Genomic DNA, 17,562 nt, shown 5'->3' with positions numbered 1-17,562 from the left:
CTGCACTTCCGTGCACACAGAACTATTTTTTTATTCTGTATTGTGCTCATAGAATATCATTGTTCTCCATAATGGATCTATAGTTTATACAAGACGATGTTAAGCTGAGAACATTGATTTTTAATAATCATCTCACCCCACAATCGAGTGTTTTGGCTCATGTGTCCGGTGATTTATGACCTGTTTTGACAGACTGCTCAAGAAACAAGCTTGACAAATTAAAGAGAGATTTTGGTCGTTCCAATTCTAACCCTTAAGGTATTGTCACACTTAGCGATGTACCAGCGATCCCAACCAGCGATATGACGCCGTCAGGATCGCTGGTGCATCGCTAAGTGGTCGCTAGTGAGCTGCCACACAGGCAGATCTCACTAGCGACATCGCTGGGGACGGGGGTTGCTACTTATCTGTCATACCAGGCGATCCTGCGTCCTTCCGCCCGCGTCCACGCTCGTCGCTCGTCTCTCCACAGGAAGCGCCGCAGGAAGCTGACGACGAGAAACAGTCCAGCCTTTTCTCGCGCAATCAGCGGGGGAGCGGGTTGTAGGTAAGTATCAGACACAGCGATATCGCTAGCAATATCGCTATAACGTCACAAGTTATAGCGATATTGCTAGCGATATCGCTTAGTGTGACATGCCCTTTAGTTTTACCACTACCTGATATATCTAAAATAAACATGACTGCCTGCGACTTGGGTAAAATGACCACAGCAGCCTTTATTAACATTACACACAAACTTGGGGCACCCACAACTATGGCGCCCTAAAACATTATAAACAATGTAAACATTATATGAAAGTAAACAGCTGATAGGTCTGATCCACACGCATATCCCACAACCTTACAGATTTTTCCCTGGCATGCTGCATCAGTCCAGAGAGTAAGGTTTTAATAACAATTAATGTATTACCCCTATCTTTGCAGGACCTGCATGTCAGGATCCTGTCAGCGCCGGCGTGCAGCCTCCGCTGAGCAGGGGCACTGGAGGGGGGCCCGGGGTCAATTACAGCCGGAACGTACAGATACACAGGACCTGCGGACGCTGAAGTTTAGCAAGCAGTCACAGGACCTACGGTCATGTGACTGCAAGGGGGTGGGGCTTAGCATCCTGCTTTCAGACAAGGAAGGACACTACAGAAATACTCAAGAGTCAGTCAAAACGGAGGTCATACACAGAGATATCAGTAAAGTACCAGGGATGAGACAGAACGGATAGTCAGGGCCAAGCAGAAGTCAAAACCAAACAGACATAGAAGGTACCAAGCAGAATCCAAAGCAATATCCAGAGTATCCAGAGAACAGACCGAGTCGTACACAGAGAATCAAGCAACCAGAACACAGCACAAACACACTCAGGGGTCACCACACAATGCCAAGGGCGAAAGTATAACTGACAGGGATTGGAGTATCTCAGGGCAATAAAAAGCTCTGCCTGAACCAAAGAGAGGCCACAATGATTAACCCCAGGTGTGCAGGTCAAAGCCTGCACTGAGCTCAAGACATTAACCCCTGACGTGCAGGTCAAAACCTGCACTGGGATCATGACAATACCCCCCTCTCAACGGGGGGGCCTCTGGACCCCCAGGCTTCCCCGGGTACTTGGCATGGAAAGCCCGAACCAGGCGATCTGCATGTACAGAATTAGCAGGGACCCATGAGCGATCCTCCAGTCCATATCCCTTCCAGTGGACCAGGTACTGCATAGAGCGGCGCACCCGCCGAGAGTCCACAATATGTCCAACCTCATACTCCAAGTGACCCTCCACCAACACTGGAGGAACAACAGACTCGGAGTCCTCCTTGACAGACTCCACAGGTTTCAACAGAGATTTATGGAACACATTGGATATCTTTAAGGAGGCGGGGAGATGCAACCTATATGCCACCGGGTTGACTATCTCCACAATCTCATACGGTCCCAATTTAGCTGACGGTACCTTCAAGTTGTTGTTACGTGTGGAAAGCCAAACCTTCTCCCCCACCTGAAACGTGTCCCGGGGCCTTCTTTTTGTCAGCAAAATATTTGTACCTCCCCTGGGCCCAAGAGATATTACGCTGGACTTCAGCCCGGAGGTTTTTTAACCGTTGGACGGACCCCTCTGCCCCTGGACAACAGGAATCCACCCGTGAAAACTCCCCAAAATGAGGATTAAACCCATAATTGATTAGGAATGGGGACATGTTGGTGGACTGACTCACCCGGTTATTAAGCAAATTCCGCCAACGGTAACGCATCACACCAATCCTCCTGTGTGGCGGAGGTCAGACACATGAGAATTTGATCCAGGGATTGATTGGTGCGTTCCATCTGACCATTACTCTCCGGGTGATATGCCCACGAGAAGGAGTGTGAGATGCCCAATTTCATACAGAATGCCCTCCAAAATTTGGCCAAAAACTGCACACCTCTGTCAGACACCACATTCAGGGGTACCCCAAGCAATTGGACCACATGCTGCACGAACAACCTTAACAATGTTTCTGCTGAGGGTAGTGCTGCCAAGGGAATGAAATTGGCCTGTTTTGAAAACCTATCCACCACCACCCAGATCACGGTATTGCCCCTGGAAGGTGGAAGACCGGTAATAAAATCCATGGAGAGATGAGTCCATGGCCTATCAGGAACCGGTAAAGGTATGAGTTCCCCAGCCGGCCGGTTATGCGAGCTTTTGGAACGGGCACAAACTCCACAAGCAGCAATGAATTTCTTGACATCGGACCCCAGTGAAGGCCACCAAAAAATCCTGGCTACTGCATCTCTAGTGGCTGTGATACCGGGAAGAGCACTCAGCCTAGACTCATGAAACTCCTGCAGAAGTCTAGGCCGCAATAAATCCGGAACAAACAATTTATCCCCTGGCCTGGTCGTCGGAGCTAGGAACTGAGCCCTCAAAATTTCTTGTTCCAACTCTGATGAGACCCCCGCCACTATCACCCCTGGGGGAAGAATGGAGGACGGCGGCTCAGGGGGAGATACCGGGTCAAAACGTCTGGACAGGGCATCCGCTTTAACAGTTTTGGACCCTGGTCGAAAAGTAATGGAGAATTGAAAGCGTGAAGAAAAAAGTGACCAACGGGTTTGTCTAGGAGTAAGCCTCTTAGCAGATTCAAGGTATGACAAATTTTTGTGATCCGTGACCCACTCTTGGGGTCCAGACGTGTGACTGTGCCAAATTTTTTGGCTGTAGCTGCGACTGTGCGGATGCCAATCCCATACTTACACACACACACACACACACACACACACACACACGCTTTATATCTAACTAGCTGAAGAGCCCGGCGCTGCCCGGGCATAGTAACTAACTGTGGTTAGTTATAGCAAATTATAATAATCCTCCATCCCATAGTCCCGTGCCCATATACCCATCATACATATCCACGATCCCATGGGCCCGTGCCCACATACCCATCATACATATCCTCTGTCCCATAGTCGAGTACCCATTACACATCCTTCATCTCATAGTCCCATGTCCATATACCCATCATACATATCCTCCATCCCATAGTCCAGTGCCCATATACATACCCATCACACATCCTCCATCCCATAGTCCCGTGCCCATATACCCATCATACATCCTCCATCCCATAGTCAACCATTATGACATCATAATGAGCGACGGGGCTTGCAACCTATGATGACATCAGCGTCGCCATGGCAATCATTATGGCATCATAATGAGGGGGCGGGGCTTGATACACACACTTTTTCCCCATTATGTAGATAGGGGCTAAATTGTTTGGTGAATTGGAACGCGCAGGGTTAAAATTTCGCTTCACAACATAGCCTAGGACACTCTCGGGGTCCAGACTTGTGACTGTGCCAAATTTTGTGGCTGTAGCTGCGACGGTGCAGATGCCAATCCCAGACAGACAGACATACATACACACACACTTGAGCTTTATATATGTATGACTGGGATTGGCATCCGTACCGTCGCAGCTACAGCCACAAAATTTGGCACAGTCACACGTCTGGATCCTGAGAGTGTCCTAGGCTATGTTGTGAGGTGAAATTTTAACCCCGCACGTTCCAATTCACCAAACAATTTTGCCCCTATCTACATAATGGGGAAAGTGTGTGTATCAAGCCTCGCCCCTCATTATGATGTCATAATGGTTGCCATGGCGACGCTGATGTCATCATAGGTTGCAAGCACCGCCGCTCATTATGATGTCATAATGGTTGACTATGGGATGGAGGATGTGTGATGGATATATGGGCACTCGACTATGGGATGTCGAATATGTATGATGGGTATATAGACATGGGACTATGGGATGGAGAATATGTATGATGGGCATGGCACTATGGGATGGAGGATGTGTGATGGGCATGGCACTATGGGATGGAGGATGTGTGATGGGCATGGCACTATGGGATGGAGGATGTGTGATGGGTATATGGGCATGGGCCTATGGGATCGTGGATATGTATGATGGGTATATGGGCATGGGACTATGGGATGGAGGATATGTATGATGGGTATATGGGCATGGGACTATGAGATGAAGGATGTGTGATGGGTATATGGGCATGGGACTATGGGATGGAGGATAATTATAATTTGTTATAACTATCCACAGTTAGTTACTATGCCCGGGCAGCGCCGGGCTCTTCAGCTAGTATTAGATATGATCCCACTTTGTATCAATTCACTCATCTGTAATTAAGATTTTTGCTTTGTGTACTATTGATGTATAAAAAAAAAAAAATTAAACTGACTACTCTTTAAAAGAAATTATCTGGGAATCTTCAGTAATAGCATTTGCAAGACTAATGGAAAAAGATCAATACTTTGTACCTGCTGGACTTTCTGAGATAGAAATCCTGCAGTCAATGCAGTTGATGGTGTTAGTAGTGTGATAAACTTAGGCTTTGGTATTCTAAATGTGCTAATAGTCTCCTAGTGACCATTACACAATAGAAGTCAATTTATTAACCTTTGCATTTATCACATTTTTTTTCTATATTTTTATGCTTTTTTTCTGTGATCTGGGTTTTCTCACCTCACTTAATATTCCAAACAGAAATATTATTTGACTTAATTATTTATTAAATTCAGGATTGTTAATGTTCACGCAGAGCTGTTATCAGTAAATATATATTGGTCTAATGGCCTTGCATACGGAAATGCTACTGAAATGAAAGCACATCTGCGAGCTTTATGTGCTGCCCTAAGTAAAGGCGGAATATTATAGCTGCAGGACTGAACTCCCATTACCCAATATACCGTTTGCCCACTAAAAGCAGTGGAAGAATCCAATAGTTGCATAGATGGAAAATTTAAAATGTTATGGCCTTCAAAATCCAAGAACACAAAAACAAGTATTTTTTGTGCAAAAGTAGTAAACATAAATAGGCAAAATAATATACATTTGGTGTTTCTGCACTAATCCTAATGATCTGCAGAATAACACAATTTACCTTCATGATGCGCAGCATAAAAATAAATCAATTACCAAATTGCCGGGCTTTTCCTTCCTCACCCCACCCCCAAAATGGTGCTATTAAAAATACAGCTTGTCTCGAAAAAAAAGCAAGACCATGTTAATGGAAGAAAAAGGTTATGTAATGGTAAAAAGCAAACTATTCCACAGCCAGCCTCCTTTACTTGAATTGTGCCATGGCGCAAGGAAAACAGTAGTGCTCCATCTGCTCTGTTCTCAGGATTGGTGGGGATCCTAGATCTCTAGTGATCGCATATTCTAATGATACCTATCACTTTATAAGATTGGAAACCCCCTTTTATTCCTGGTAGCTAGGAATATGCTAAAAATGTTTATACAATAAAAAAAAAGTGCAATAAACATGAGATACTGGGTGAAAGAAGGCCCGGCATGTATTCTGCTAGGCAAGGTGAAGGGACTAAAGTGAAGCCTCTCTATTAATGTATTATAGCGGTGCCATGGTTATAGGGGTTGCCCAACCCTGTTTAAAGCAAACAAAAACAAATACAAAACGAGCCAAGCATGACCAAAACAATAGGATGTAATTAAAAAATTTAATGAAATAGTATTGCCTGGGACGCAGTAATGTCCTGATGACGTGAGAGCTGTCGAGAGATCGCATTAGGGAAAACAGGTTACTGAGAGAAGAATGACCTGTCAGTCACTGACAGCAAGTAGGCGGCGGGTGTGGAATAAGGAGACAGGACCGGAGAGTCGCAAGTACAGTGTCCAATCCACTACACTTGTGACTCTTTGATTTCAACAATGGATTTTTCTAAAACGGTAACACAGATTTTCAAAAAAAGGTCTGGATTTAATCAGCAGTGGAGCAACTTTACATACATGACATTGGTTTGGGGTATAAAATCCTGATGACAGGTTCCCTTTAGCATAATCATTTTGCATACTGAAATGTGCAGTTTTCAATGTTTTAGTGCCCGTCACCCTTCCCAGGTCTAAAAGTCAATACAGGAATTAGGAAGTTAAAAAGCTATTGTAGAACATGTTGACATTTAAAAAGTGAAGAATACATTAGTTCCCTTTTGTTGTGCTCTTTACTATGGGCTTCGATCAGATAATGCATTCAATTGCTTTCCTTTTCATAGTAAATAAGAGACTTGAATTACATTTGTTCTCTATGTAGGAGAAGATGTTGCTAAGGTTAAGCAATTAGAAAATGTCAGCGATAGCCTAGTCTTTCAGAATCTTCTGCATGAATTGAATGTTTATTATTAAAATGATATACAGGACTTCAGCACTGCAAGCTACTACACAGTTTAGCTAGTCTGGCTGCTATTATGTAAAAAGGATTTATTTTTAAAAATAGAGACTGAAATGGTGCAGGTGGCAATAGAGCAACAAATAGTAGCAGAGAACAAATGCAGTCTACATAGATATACAGTGGGGTATATTTATCAAAACTATCTTACTCTTACAAGTTCCCGGCGTTTTTGAACCAAAAGTTTAATCAAACCAATCGAGCAGGTATACAAGTGATCCCTCCATATGTCTGTGAACACTAAATCATTCAACAAGGTACTCATTTCTTAGATATACATTACTCCAAAAATTACGCATAAGACCTCTACTTTCAGCCTTCATATTAATTTCAAACCTTGCAAAGATTTCTGAAACGAGAGACAGTGAGTTGGTCTTGTTGATCAGATCCCTGAGTTGGATAGGTAAAATGAATTTGCTCACCTGAGCAGATTATGAAATTTTTCCAATCATTACTTTTATCACATAATGAAAATTTTAACTCCATAAAAGTAACCCCATTGGAGCACATTCCCATATCCACTTGGAACAGAAAATCAGTCTTGAATGCTAAAGAGAATTGGATTTATAGGCTGGTTAGCTTGCATCTGGATGGACTTAATGAGACATTGAAATCAGTTTATGGAATTATCATCTTCTTGAGCATCTTGATGCTGCAGGGATTAAAGGGAAGTGCTCAGGATTTGGAGGGAACCATACCCACAATCAATGAGGATAAGTATAAATATATTTTATGTGACATCCTTTTCCATACACCTGATGAAGGCCTATATGGCTTTAACACGTTGGTTGTGTTATGCTTTTATTACATTTTTAATATTTTAAGTGATTCAGCAATCCTGATTGTAATCACAACTAATAAATTCTGTCGTTTCCATTTCAACTATTTATATGGAAACTGATTTTCAACTGGCCAAAGTTTCACCACTTTTTTGATGCACACATCTGCTTACTAGTCTGAAGATATTCGGAATCCCTTTCGTAAACGGAAGCTCCATTGGATGTCCACCTTCTATAACAGCACATTATGTAACGTTTACTGCCTTTGCAGTAGTATGTGCTGAATTGCACATATAATTTTAGCTGTTGATTTGGCCATGTAATGTCTTCCATAATGTACATTGAATGCCAATCTTGGTGCCCATATAATGACTGCCATGACAACTAATTTACTCATATTATGTACTATGGTAATAATAGTTCTGCTTTCATTTTAGAAAAATACATTCTGCAAAAAAAATGTATAAATAAAGCCAGCCTTTGGATGTGCTGGTAAAGAGGATGACACTTTTTTGTGAGACACCTTTTGATTTATGACACCTATAATGTTAGGCGTCTGGTTCCGGGTGCTGCACAGCGGGAATCCCGAGCCTTGCCACCTTCCGTCTCCGATTCCTCTCCGGCCGCAGTGGAGTCTGCTCAGCAGACTTCACGATCCCGGCGTTTAGCCCACACCAGCATTGTGGGTTCAGTTGCTACTGCCACCTCCAGTTCAGTTATTCAATGCAACCTGGCCAGCAGCAAAAGACTCCAGAGGCTGTCTTTCCTTCGGCCCACTGAGCATGCTCATGAGACGATCTTGCATTGGGGATCGGGAGTCACATGCTCAGGTCCTTCACCTGTTCCGATTGGTGCATCTGGAGCATCAGGAAGGTCCCGGAAGCGCACGGCTATAAAAGGTCCGCATGGCCGCTCGGCCATGTGCTAGTATAGACTCTTGTTGCTATATGTGTGGATGATGACGGATGCATGTACCAGGTGAATGACTCATTAAGATTCTCCTCCCTTGGATATTACGTATGTGGTTAGGGAACTAGTTTCAGAGTCAGCGCCGGTCAGTGGCTAGCCATAGACCACAAGTGCTCGTCACTTCCCAGCACTAGCGTGCCATGGTGTCGCCTGCCTTTGGGCACCATCGTACCACTCCTAGCACTGTCGCTCTGCGGCAGTCACCTTCAGTTACCTGCATTCGCAGCTGCGACGCCACACGCTCGGTAGGTCTAGAGGGACGCTGTTCCTTTGTCCTGGGGCCAGAGTTCTGTGACCATATACCGAGCGTTCATCTCCCCGAGCGCTGTGAGTGTGAACAGGCTCGGCATTTGTGTATTAGCGATAGTGCGGCTCTGTGAGGTAACAGTCCGCCCAGCGCACACTGGGTGACGTTTAACCCGCGTGTGTTATACCGCCATATACGGCCTCCGCCATTACTTAGTAGCAGCGTACCACCTCTGCACGGTGGACCCCGGGCGGCGAACGCACCTACTATTATTTTATAATTTGGTGCGTTCCGCCAGCCCCAACATTATACTAGCGCCAGGGTCTGGCTAGTAATGGCGGATAAGCAGCAGCTACTGCAGCACATTCGGCAGCTGGGGGGCAAGTTGGCGGCTCTCGGGCGTTCAACCTCAGCTGCGAATGTTACTGCGGCTGCTGCTCAGGCAGCCGCTGAAGCTGTCTCCTGTGTTCCTACGTCCATTCCTGCACCGATGTTATCCCACCTCCCACTGCCTGAGAAGTTCTCGTGCGATAGTGCCTCCTGCAGGGGATTTTTGAGCCAGTGTGGTATTCAGCTTGAGCTGCTGGCCACGCGATTTCCCTATGAGCGGGCTAAGGTCGGATTCATCGTGTCCCTTCTGGCTGGCAAGGCTCTGGAGTGGGCCACCCCACTGTGGGAGCATTGTGACCCCGTGGTTCAGGGAGCCTCGCAGTTCCTAGCCTCTCTGAAGCAGGTCTTTCTGGGACCATGGGTCACACACGATACGGCGCTCCAGCTGTTGGCCTTGACACAGGATTCTTTCCCGGTCAAACAGTATGCCATTCAGTTTCTGACACTGGCTTCCGAGCTGGAATGGCCAGACAATACTCTAATACCAATTTTTTGGAGGAGTTTGGCTGACCATGTTAAGGATGCTCTGGCCACTCGGGAGGTTCCCGGCACTCTGGAGGAGCTCATTACCATCTCCAACCATATTAATCTCCGCTTCTTAGAGCGAGGGTTGGAGCGCTCCCAGTCCAGACAGAGGTTTAGGTTGGCTCCAACTTTCTCCAAACCTCTGGAGTCTCCCGATCGAGCATTCAAGTCGTCGGCAGTTAGGGAGGAGCCTCACACGGGCCCTAAGTTCCGCCCAGATCGAACCTCCATAGCTCACGCTCACTGCCGACAGTCTGGTCACCTTGCCAATAGGTGCCCACAGCGTTCAGAGAAATGCCCGCGTTTAGTGGCAACAGCAGGAGGGTTACGAGACACCACACCGTTTTCCTCCAAGCTAACCTTTAAGAGGGTGGAGTTCGGCTCCTCTCCTCTGGCAGTGGAGGATTGTGTAGATTCTGGAGCGGAGGGTAATTTTATGTCCTCAGCCTTTGTGCTCCAGCACGCCCTTGGTTTTGCTACCTCAGCCAGTCACCATCAGGGTGGTGAACGGTTCGATATTACCCTCGCAAATTACCCATCAGACTGCTCCATTAAAACTCTCACTGCCTCCGTCCCATCACGAGACAGTGTCGCTCCTTATTATGCCCGAGGGCATCGACCAGGCCCTCCTAGGAGTTCCCTGGTTGCGTTGCCACTCTCCCCATATAGAGTGGTCCTCGGGGATAATACTGGGTTGGAGCAAGTCCTGTGAGGATAGGTGTGTGAAGGACCGCGTTCAGATAGCCTCCACTGAGGTCCTCGCGGATCTCTCCACACTTCCAAGTCACTACCAGCAATACGCAGACGTAGTCTCGAAAAAGTCCGCTGAGACCCTTCCGCCCCATCGCCCCTACAACTGTCCTATAGACCTTTTGCCAGGCGCGGAACCTCCTCGAGGTCGCGTATATCCTCTGTCCCTTCCAGAGACTGAGGCCATGTCCCAGTACATCAGTGAGAACCTGGCAAGGGGGTTTATTAGAAAGTCGGTGTCACCAGCGGGGGCGGGATTCTATTTCGTACAGAAGAAGAGTAGAGAGCTGCGCCCGTGCTTTGATTACAGAGGTCTCAATGCAATCTCTTCGCCAAGTTGGAAAAGTATCAGTTTGAGCAGGAGTCTTTACCTTTCCTGGGCTATATCATCTCGGGCCAGGGGTTGGCTATGGATCCTGCCAAATTGCAGGCGGTAATGGACTGGCAGGAACCCCACTCTCTTAAAGGGGTGCAGCACTTTTTGGGGTTCGTTAATTACTACCGACAGTTCATTCCCCACTTTTTCACACTGGTAGCTCCTTTGGTCGCCCTCACCAAAAAGGGAGACAGTCCCAAGGTTTGACCAGAACAGGTCACCGTGGCCTTCTTGTCTCTTAAGACAAATTTTGCTGGCGCTCCTATCCTCCACTATCCCAATGTGGATAAACCCTTTATCCTAGAGGTGGTTGCCTCGTCCATCGGTGCAGGAGCAGTCCTTTTCCAGAAGGATGCTCAAGGTCGGAAGCACCCCTGCTTCTTCTCAAAGACCCTCTCACCGGCGGAGAGAAACTACTTCATCGGGGACAGGGAGCTGCTGGCAATGAAGTTGGCCTTTTCCGAGTGGAGACATCTCCTGGAGGGAGCCCGGTTCCCCTTTCAGGTGTACACCGACCATAAAAACCTGGTCTATTTACAAACGGCCCAGCGCTTGAACTCTCGTCAAGCTAGGTGGTCGCTCTTCTCCCGCTTCCGCTTCACCTTGCACTATCTGTCCGGTGAGAGGAACGTCCGGGCTGATGCTCTCTCTCGCTCGGTAGTGTCAGCGGAGGAGGAGGCTGAGCCTCAGCTAATTGTCCCCTTTGAGAGCCTGAGGACCGTGGCTCCGGTCGCCCTCGAGTCAGTGCCACCGGGCAAGACCTTTGTTCCTCCCTGCCTGCGGTCAGAGTTTCTTGCGTGGGCGCACGCGTCCAGGGTGGGTGGTCACTTTGGTAATAAGCGGACCACGGAACTCCTGGCAAGGACTTATTGGTGGCCGCACATGGCTCGGGACACGAGAGAATACATTCAGGCATGCGTCTCTTGTGCTCGGAACAGGTCCTCTAGGCAGAGGCCGGATGGGTTACTGTACCCTTTGCTGGTGGCAGACAGACCCTGGGAGATGGTTGGCATGGATTTTGTGGTCGGCCTGCCCAAATCCAGTGGCAGCACGGTCATCTGGGTGGTCACCGATCATTTTTCTAAAATGGTGTATCTGGTGCCACTCACGCGGCTGCCTTCTGTCCGTGGTCTCGCCACGCTGTTCATTAAGCACGTATTTCATTTGCACGGTATGCCGGACAAGATAGTTGGTGACCGAGGTCCCCAATTTGCGTCTCGGTTTTGGAGGGAGCTCTGCAGTCTACTTAGTATTGAGCTAAATTTGTCCTCCACTTATCATCCCGAGATGAACAGGTTGGTTGAGAGAGCTAACCAAACTCTGGTCACTTACCTGCGACATTTTGTCTCGGCCAGGCAGGATGATTGGGCATCCTTACTACCGTGGGCAGAATTTGCCCTGAATAATGCAGTGGCTGATTCCACTGGTCAGACTCCGTTCCTCCTTAATTACGGCCAGCATCCGCGCGTCCCCGTCCCGATGCCAGTGTCTTCCACTGATTCCAGGGTGGCAGTCTGGGCAGTGGAGGCTCGCGACATTTGGGATTTGGGTGTGGCTCTCTGCCCAAAATATCAGGCTGCGGGCCGAGTCCACCAAGTTTGCAACTCGATACATTGGTCCCTTCAAGGTCCTGGAGCAGGTCAACCCTGTGGTCTATCGCTTGGCTCTTCCTTCCCACTTGGCCATTTCTGACACCTTTCACGTGTCCCTCCTTAAGCCTGCCCACTTGTCCCGGTTTTCTGAGTCATCTGCCAGGACATCTGACCTGTCTTCGGATGAGTTTGAAGTCAATGCCATTGTGGGTTGCAGGGTGGTAAAATTTTTATTTGGTGGACTGGAAGGGTCATGGTCCTGAAGCTCAGACCTGGGAGCCAGTGGAGAATATCCACCCTCCGCTCATTGCGGCATTTGAGCGCAGCGAGGCTCAGAGGGGGGGTAATGTTAGGCGTCGGGTTCCGGGTGCTGCACAGCGGGAATCCCGAGCCTTGCCACCTTCGGTCTCCCATTCCTCACCAGCCGCAGTGGAGTCTGCTCAGCAGACTTCACGATCCCAGCGTTCAGCCCACACCAGCATTGTGGGATCAGTTGCTACTGCCACCTCCAGTTCAGTTATGGCAATGCAACCTGGCCAGCAGCAAAAGACTCCAGTGGCTGTCTTTCCTTTGGCCCACTGAGCATGCTCATGAGACGATCTCCCATTGGGGATTGGGAGTCACATGCTCAGGTCCTTCACCTGTTCCGATTGGTCCATCTGGAGCATCAGGAAGGTCCCAGAAGCGCAAGGCTATAAAAGGTCCGCATGGCCGCTCGGCCATGCGCTAGTATAGACTCTTGTTGCTATATGTGTGGATGATGACTGATGCATGTACCATGTGAATGACTCATTAAGATTCCCCCCTTGGATATTACGTATGTGGTTAGGGAACTAGTTTCAGAGTCAGCGCCGGTCAGTGGCTAGCCATAGGCCACAAGTGCTCATCACTTCCCAGCACTAGCGTCCGATGGTGTCGCATGCCATTGGGCACCATCGTACCACGCCTAGCACTGTCGCTCCATGGCAGTTACCTTCAGTTAACGGCGTTTGAAGCTGCGGCACAACACGCTCGATAGGGCTAGAGGGACGCTGGTCCTATGTCCTGGGGCCAGAGTTCTGTGACCATATACCGAACGTTCATCTCCCCCAGCGCTGTGAATCTGAACAGGCTCGGCATTTGTGTATTAGCGATAGTGCGGCTCTGTGAGGTAAGAGTCTGCCCAGCGCATACCGGGTGACGTTTAACCCGCGTGTATTATACCGCCATATAGGGCATCCGCCATTACTTAGCAGCAGCGTACCACCTCTGCATGGTGGACCCCGGGCGGCGAACGCACCTACTATTATTTTATAATTTGGTGCGTTCTGCCAGCCCTAACGTATTCTGCTTCCCATATACAGTCATATGTTAAAGTTTGGGCACCCCTATTAATGTTAACCTTTTTTCTTTATAGCAATTTTGGTTTTTGCAACAGCTATTTCAGTTTCATATATCTAATAACTGATGGACTCAGTTATATTTCTGGATTCAAATGAGGTTTATTGTACTAACAGAAAATGTGCAATCTGCATTTAAACAAAATTTGACCGGTGCAAAAGTATGGGCACCCTTATCATTTTCTTGATTTGAACACTCCTAACTACTTTTTACTGACTTCCTGAAGCACTAAATTGGTTTTGTAACCTCATTGAGCTTTGAACTTCATAGCCAGGTGTATCAAATCATGAGAAAAGGTATTTAAGGTGGCCACTTGCAAGTAGTTCTCCTATTTGATTCTCATATGAAGAGTGGCATCATGGGCTCCTCAAAACAACTCTCAAATGATCTGAAAACAAAGATTATTCAACATAGCTTTTCAGGGGAAGGATACAAAAAGTTGTCTCAGAGATTTAACCTGTCAGTTTCCACTGTGAGGAACATAGTAAGGAAATGGAAGAACACAGGTACAGTTCTTGTTAAGCCCAGAAGTGGCAGGCCAAGAAAAATATCAGAAAGGCAGAGAAGAAGAATGGTGAGAACAGTCAAGGACAATCCACAGACCACCTCCAAAGACCTGCAGCATCATCTTGCTGCAGATGGTGTCACTGTGCATTGGTCAACAATACAGCGCACTTTGAACAAGGAGAAGCTGTATGGGAGAGTGATGCAAAAGAAGCCGTTTCTGCAAGCACGCCACAGTCGCCTGAGGTATGCAAAAGCACATTTGGACAAGCCAGTTACATTTTGGAAGAAGGTCCTGTGGACTGATGAAACAAAGATTGAGTTGTTTGGTCATACAAAAAGGCGTTATGCATGGAGGCTAAAAAACACAGCATTCCAAGAAAAACACTTGCTACCCACAGTAAAATTTGGTGGAGGTTCCATCATGCTTTGGGGCTGTGTGGCCAATGCCGGCACAGGGAATCTTGTTAAAGTTGAGGGTCGCATGGATTCAACTCAGTGTCAGCAGATTCTTGCCAATAATGTGCAAGAATCAGTGACGAAGTTGAAGTTACGCAGGGGATGGATATTTCAGCAAGACAATGATCCAAAACACTTCTCCAAATCTACTCAGGCATTCATGCAGAGGAACAATTACAATGTTCTGGAATGGCCATCCCAGTCCCCTGACCTGAATATCATTGAACATCTGTGCGATAATTTGAAGCGGGCTGTCCATGCTCGGCGACCATCAAACTTAACTGAACTGGAATTGTTTTGTAAACAGGAATGGTCACAAATACCTTCATCCAGGATCCAGGAACTCATTAATAGCTACAGGAAGCGACTAGAGGCTGTTATTTTTGCAAAAGGAGGATCTACGAAATATTAATGTCACTTTTATGTTGAGGTGCCCATACTTTTGCACCGGTCAAATTTTGTTTAAATGCATATTGCACATTTTCTGTTAGTACAATAAACCTCATTTGAATCCAGAAATATAACTGAGTCCATCAGTTATTAGATACATGAAACTGAAATAGCTGTTGCAAAAACCAAAATTGTTAAAGAAAAAAGGTTAACATTAATAGGGGTGCCCAAACTTTAACATATGACTGTAATATTACCACTGGGATAAACTTTCACCCTCATATTTATCTGCAACTGGTAGTCACCAATGAGCATCCAGTTATTTCATTTACCTCTAATGAGAAAATAAAACTTCCTTCCAAAACCTCTTCCTTCAGTGACACTCTACTTATGAAAAGATTATCCCTGTTTCTTTGAGTGTTTCGTATGCTATTTTTAATAAGTGTGTAGGATCACAAGTAAGCTGCTTGCACATGGGCAGAGAGATGCAGTTCCAGATATCATTAAGTATATTCTGTCTAGGCTGCAGTTTGTTAACAAATAAGCTGCGCTGTACTCATTTTCCTGGGGTCCCTCTGCAAGGATTTTGTCTCAGCTCCCGGTATAAGGCGATGGCTTTAGCGCTAACATCATGTCAGCAGTGCGACAGCCAGTCAGTGAGCACAAATGCTGCATGTGAACATACCAGTAGAGTTCTTATCCAATTGTCCCAGATTCAGTGGGATTGTCCCGTCTCATCAGATCTTTTGTCCCTACTTCTATACTCACTTCTCTTAGACGTCTTCATCGCTCCATTGCACCTTGTCCTCCGGGGGAACTGCTGCTCTCTGCATAAATTAAATTGTATTGTACACTTTTTCTCTCTCCTGTGTTCAGGTATCCCCAGAACTTAAACTTGCATTGCCATATTTGTAAGCTGTTGCTCTATCTAGGAGCCACAGCACACAATACCGTGGATAGAAAAATTTGGTAATCTTGACCTGTATTGCAGACAGTGAACCCAGAAGCAGATTATACATGTCCATATAGATACATTGTGTATATACACTCACTGGCCACTTTATTAGGTACACCTGTCCAACTGTGTGTTAAGACTTAATTTCTAATCAGCCAATCACATGGCGGCAACTCAGTGCATTTAGGCATGTAGACATGGTCAAGACAATCTCCTGCAGTTCAAACCGAGCATCAGTATGGGGAAGAAAGGTGATTTGAGTGCCTTTGAACGTGGCATGATTGTTGGTGCCAGAAGGGCTGGTCTGAGTATTTCAGAAACTGCTGATCTACTGGGATTTTCACGCACAACCATCTCTAGGGTTTACAGAGAATGGTCCGAAAAAGAAAAAAAATCCAGTGAGCGGCAGTTCTGTGGCCGGAAATGCCTTGTTGATGCCAGAGGTCAGAGGAGAATGGGCATACTGGTTCGAGCTGATAGAAAGGCAACAGTGACTCAAATTGCCACCCGTTACAACCAAGGTAGGCAGAAGAGCATCTCTGAACGCACAGTGCGTCGAACTTTGAGGCAGATGGGCTACAGCAGCAGAAGACCACACTGGGTACCACTCCTCTCAGCTAAGAACAGGCATCTGATGGCTACTTTCAGCAGGATAATGCGCCATGTCATAAAGCTCGAATCATCTCAGATTGGTTTCTTGAACATGACAATGAGTTCACTGTACTCAAATGGCCTCCTCAGTCACCAGATCTCAATCCAATAGAGCATCTTTGGGATGTGGTGGAACGGGAGATTCGCATCAGGGATGTGCAGCCGACAAATCTGCGCCAACTGTGTGATGCCATCATGTCAATATGGTCCAAAATCTCTGAGGAATGCTTCCAGCACCTTGTTGAATCTCTGCCACGAAGAATTGAGGCAGTTCTGAAGGCAAAAGGGGGTCCAACCCGTTACTAGCATGGTGTACCTAATAAAGTGGCCAGTGAGTGTATAACAATGGTTATATGGTGAAGAGAAAGATTTTTTTTTTTTTTTTTTTTTTTTGCTCTTATAAAAGTAGTAAAAGCAATAAGCGATCACAAAATGTATATTTTTTTTCGTTGTGTGAGGCTCCCCAGGTCTCAAACCCACAACCTTGTAGGCAGGTGCTTAAGCTACTGAGCCACAAGCTCTGATGATGCAATGGAGAGAATTTTGTATACTTGATCTTTATTGCAGGCTCTGAGCCTACAGGCAGAAATACATTGCTATGTACAATGTATATATTTGTATTCTAGAAGGTGAATAAGAAATTTTATAATTCAGTGCTTGCTGGGATACGCAAATGAAGTGTCATCAGAGGGCACTGGGATTCTCATACAAAGCCTCATCCCACAGGAAGTAGTGAAAAAAATGCAATATCAGTTAGTGTAGTTAGGGAACAGTAGGGAATTTTTAATGCAAGTATATTAAAATTTAGTTTAGATTTACATAATCAAATAGCTATTTAAATTAAAACTTATTTGAC

The 17,562-nt window shown here is 46.4% G+C and overlaps 1 protein-coding gene across 1 annotated transcript in view; it reads left to right on the top strand.

Annotated features, from left to right (window-relative positions):
* Nucleotides 1-17,562, top strand: part of CPNE8 (copine 8) — a 468,537-nt gene that overhangs the window by 60,556 nt on the left and 390,419 nt on the right. The gene's annotated exons all lie outside the window — the stretch shown is intronic.

The sequence above is a fragment of the Dendrobates tinctorius genome, unplaced genomic scaffold (assembly GCF_039654945.1).
Source record: "Dendrobates tinctorius isolate UK_male_01 unplaced genomic scaffold, ASM3965494v1 ptg000035l, whole genome shotgun sequence".
NCBI lineage: Eukaryota > Metazoa > Chordata > Amphibia > Anura > Dendrobatidae > Dendrobates > Dendrobates tinctorius.
Note: the sequence above shows the minus strand (reverse complement) of the source record. Positions and strands in the feature narration are given on the sequence as shown.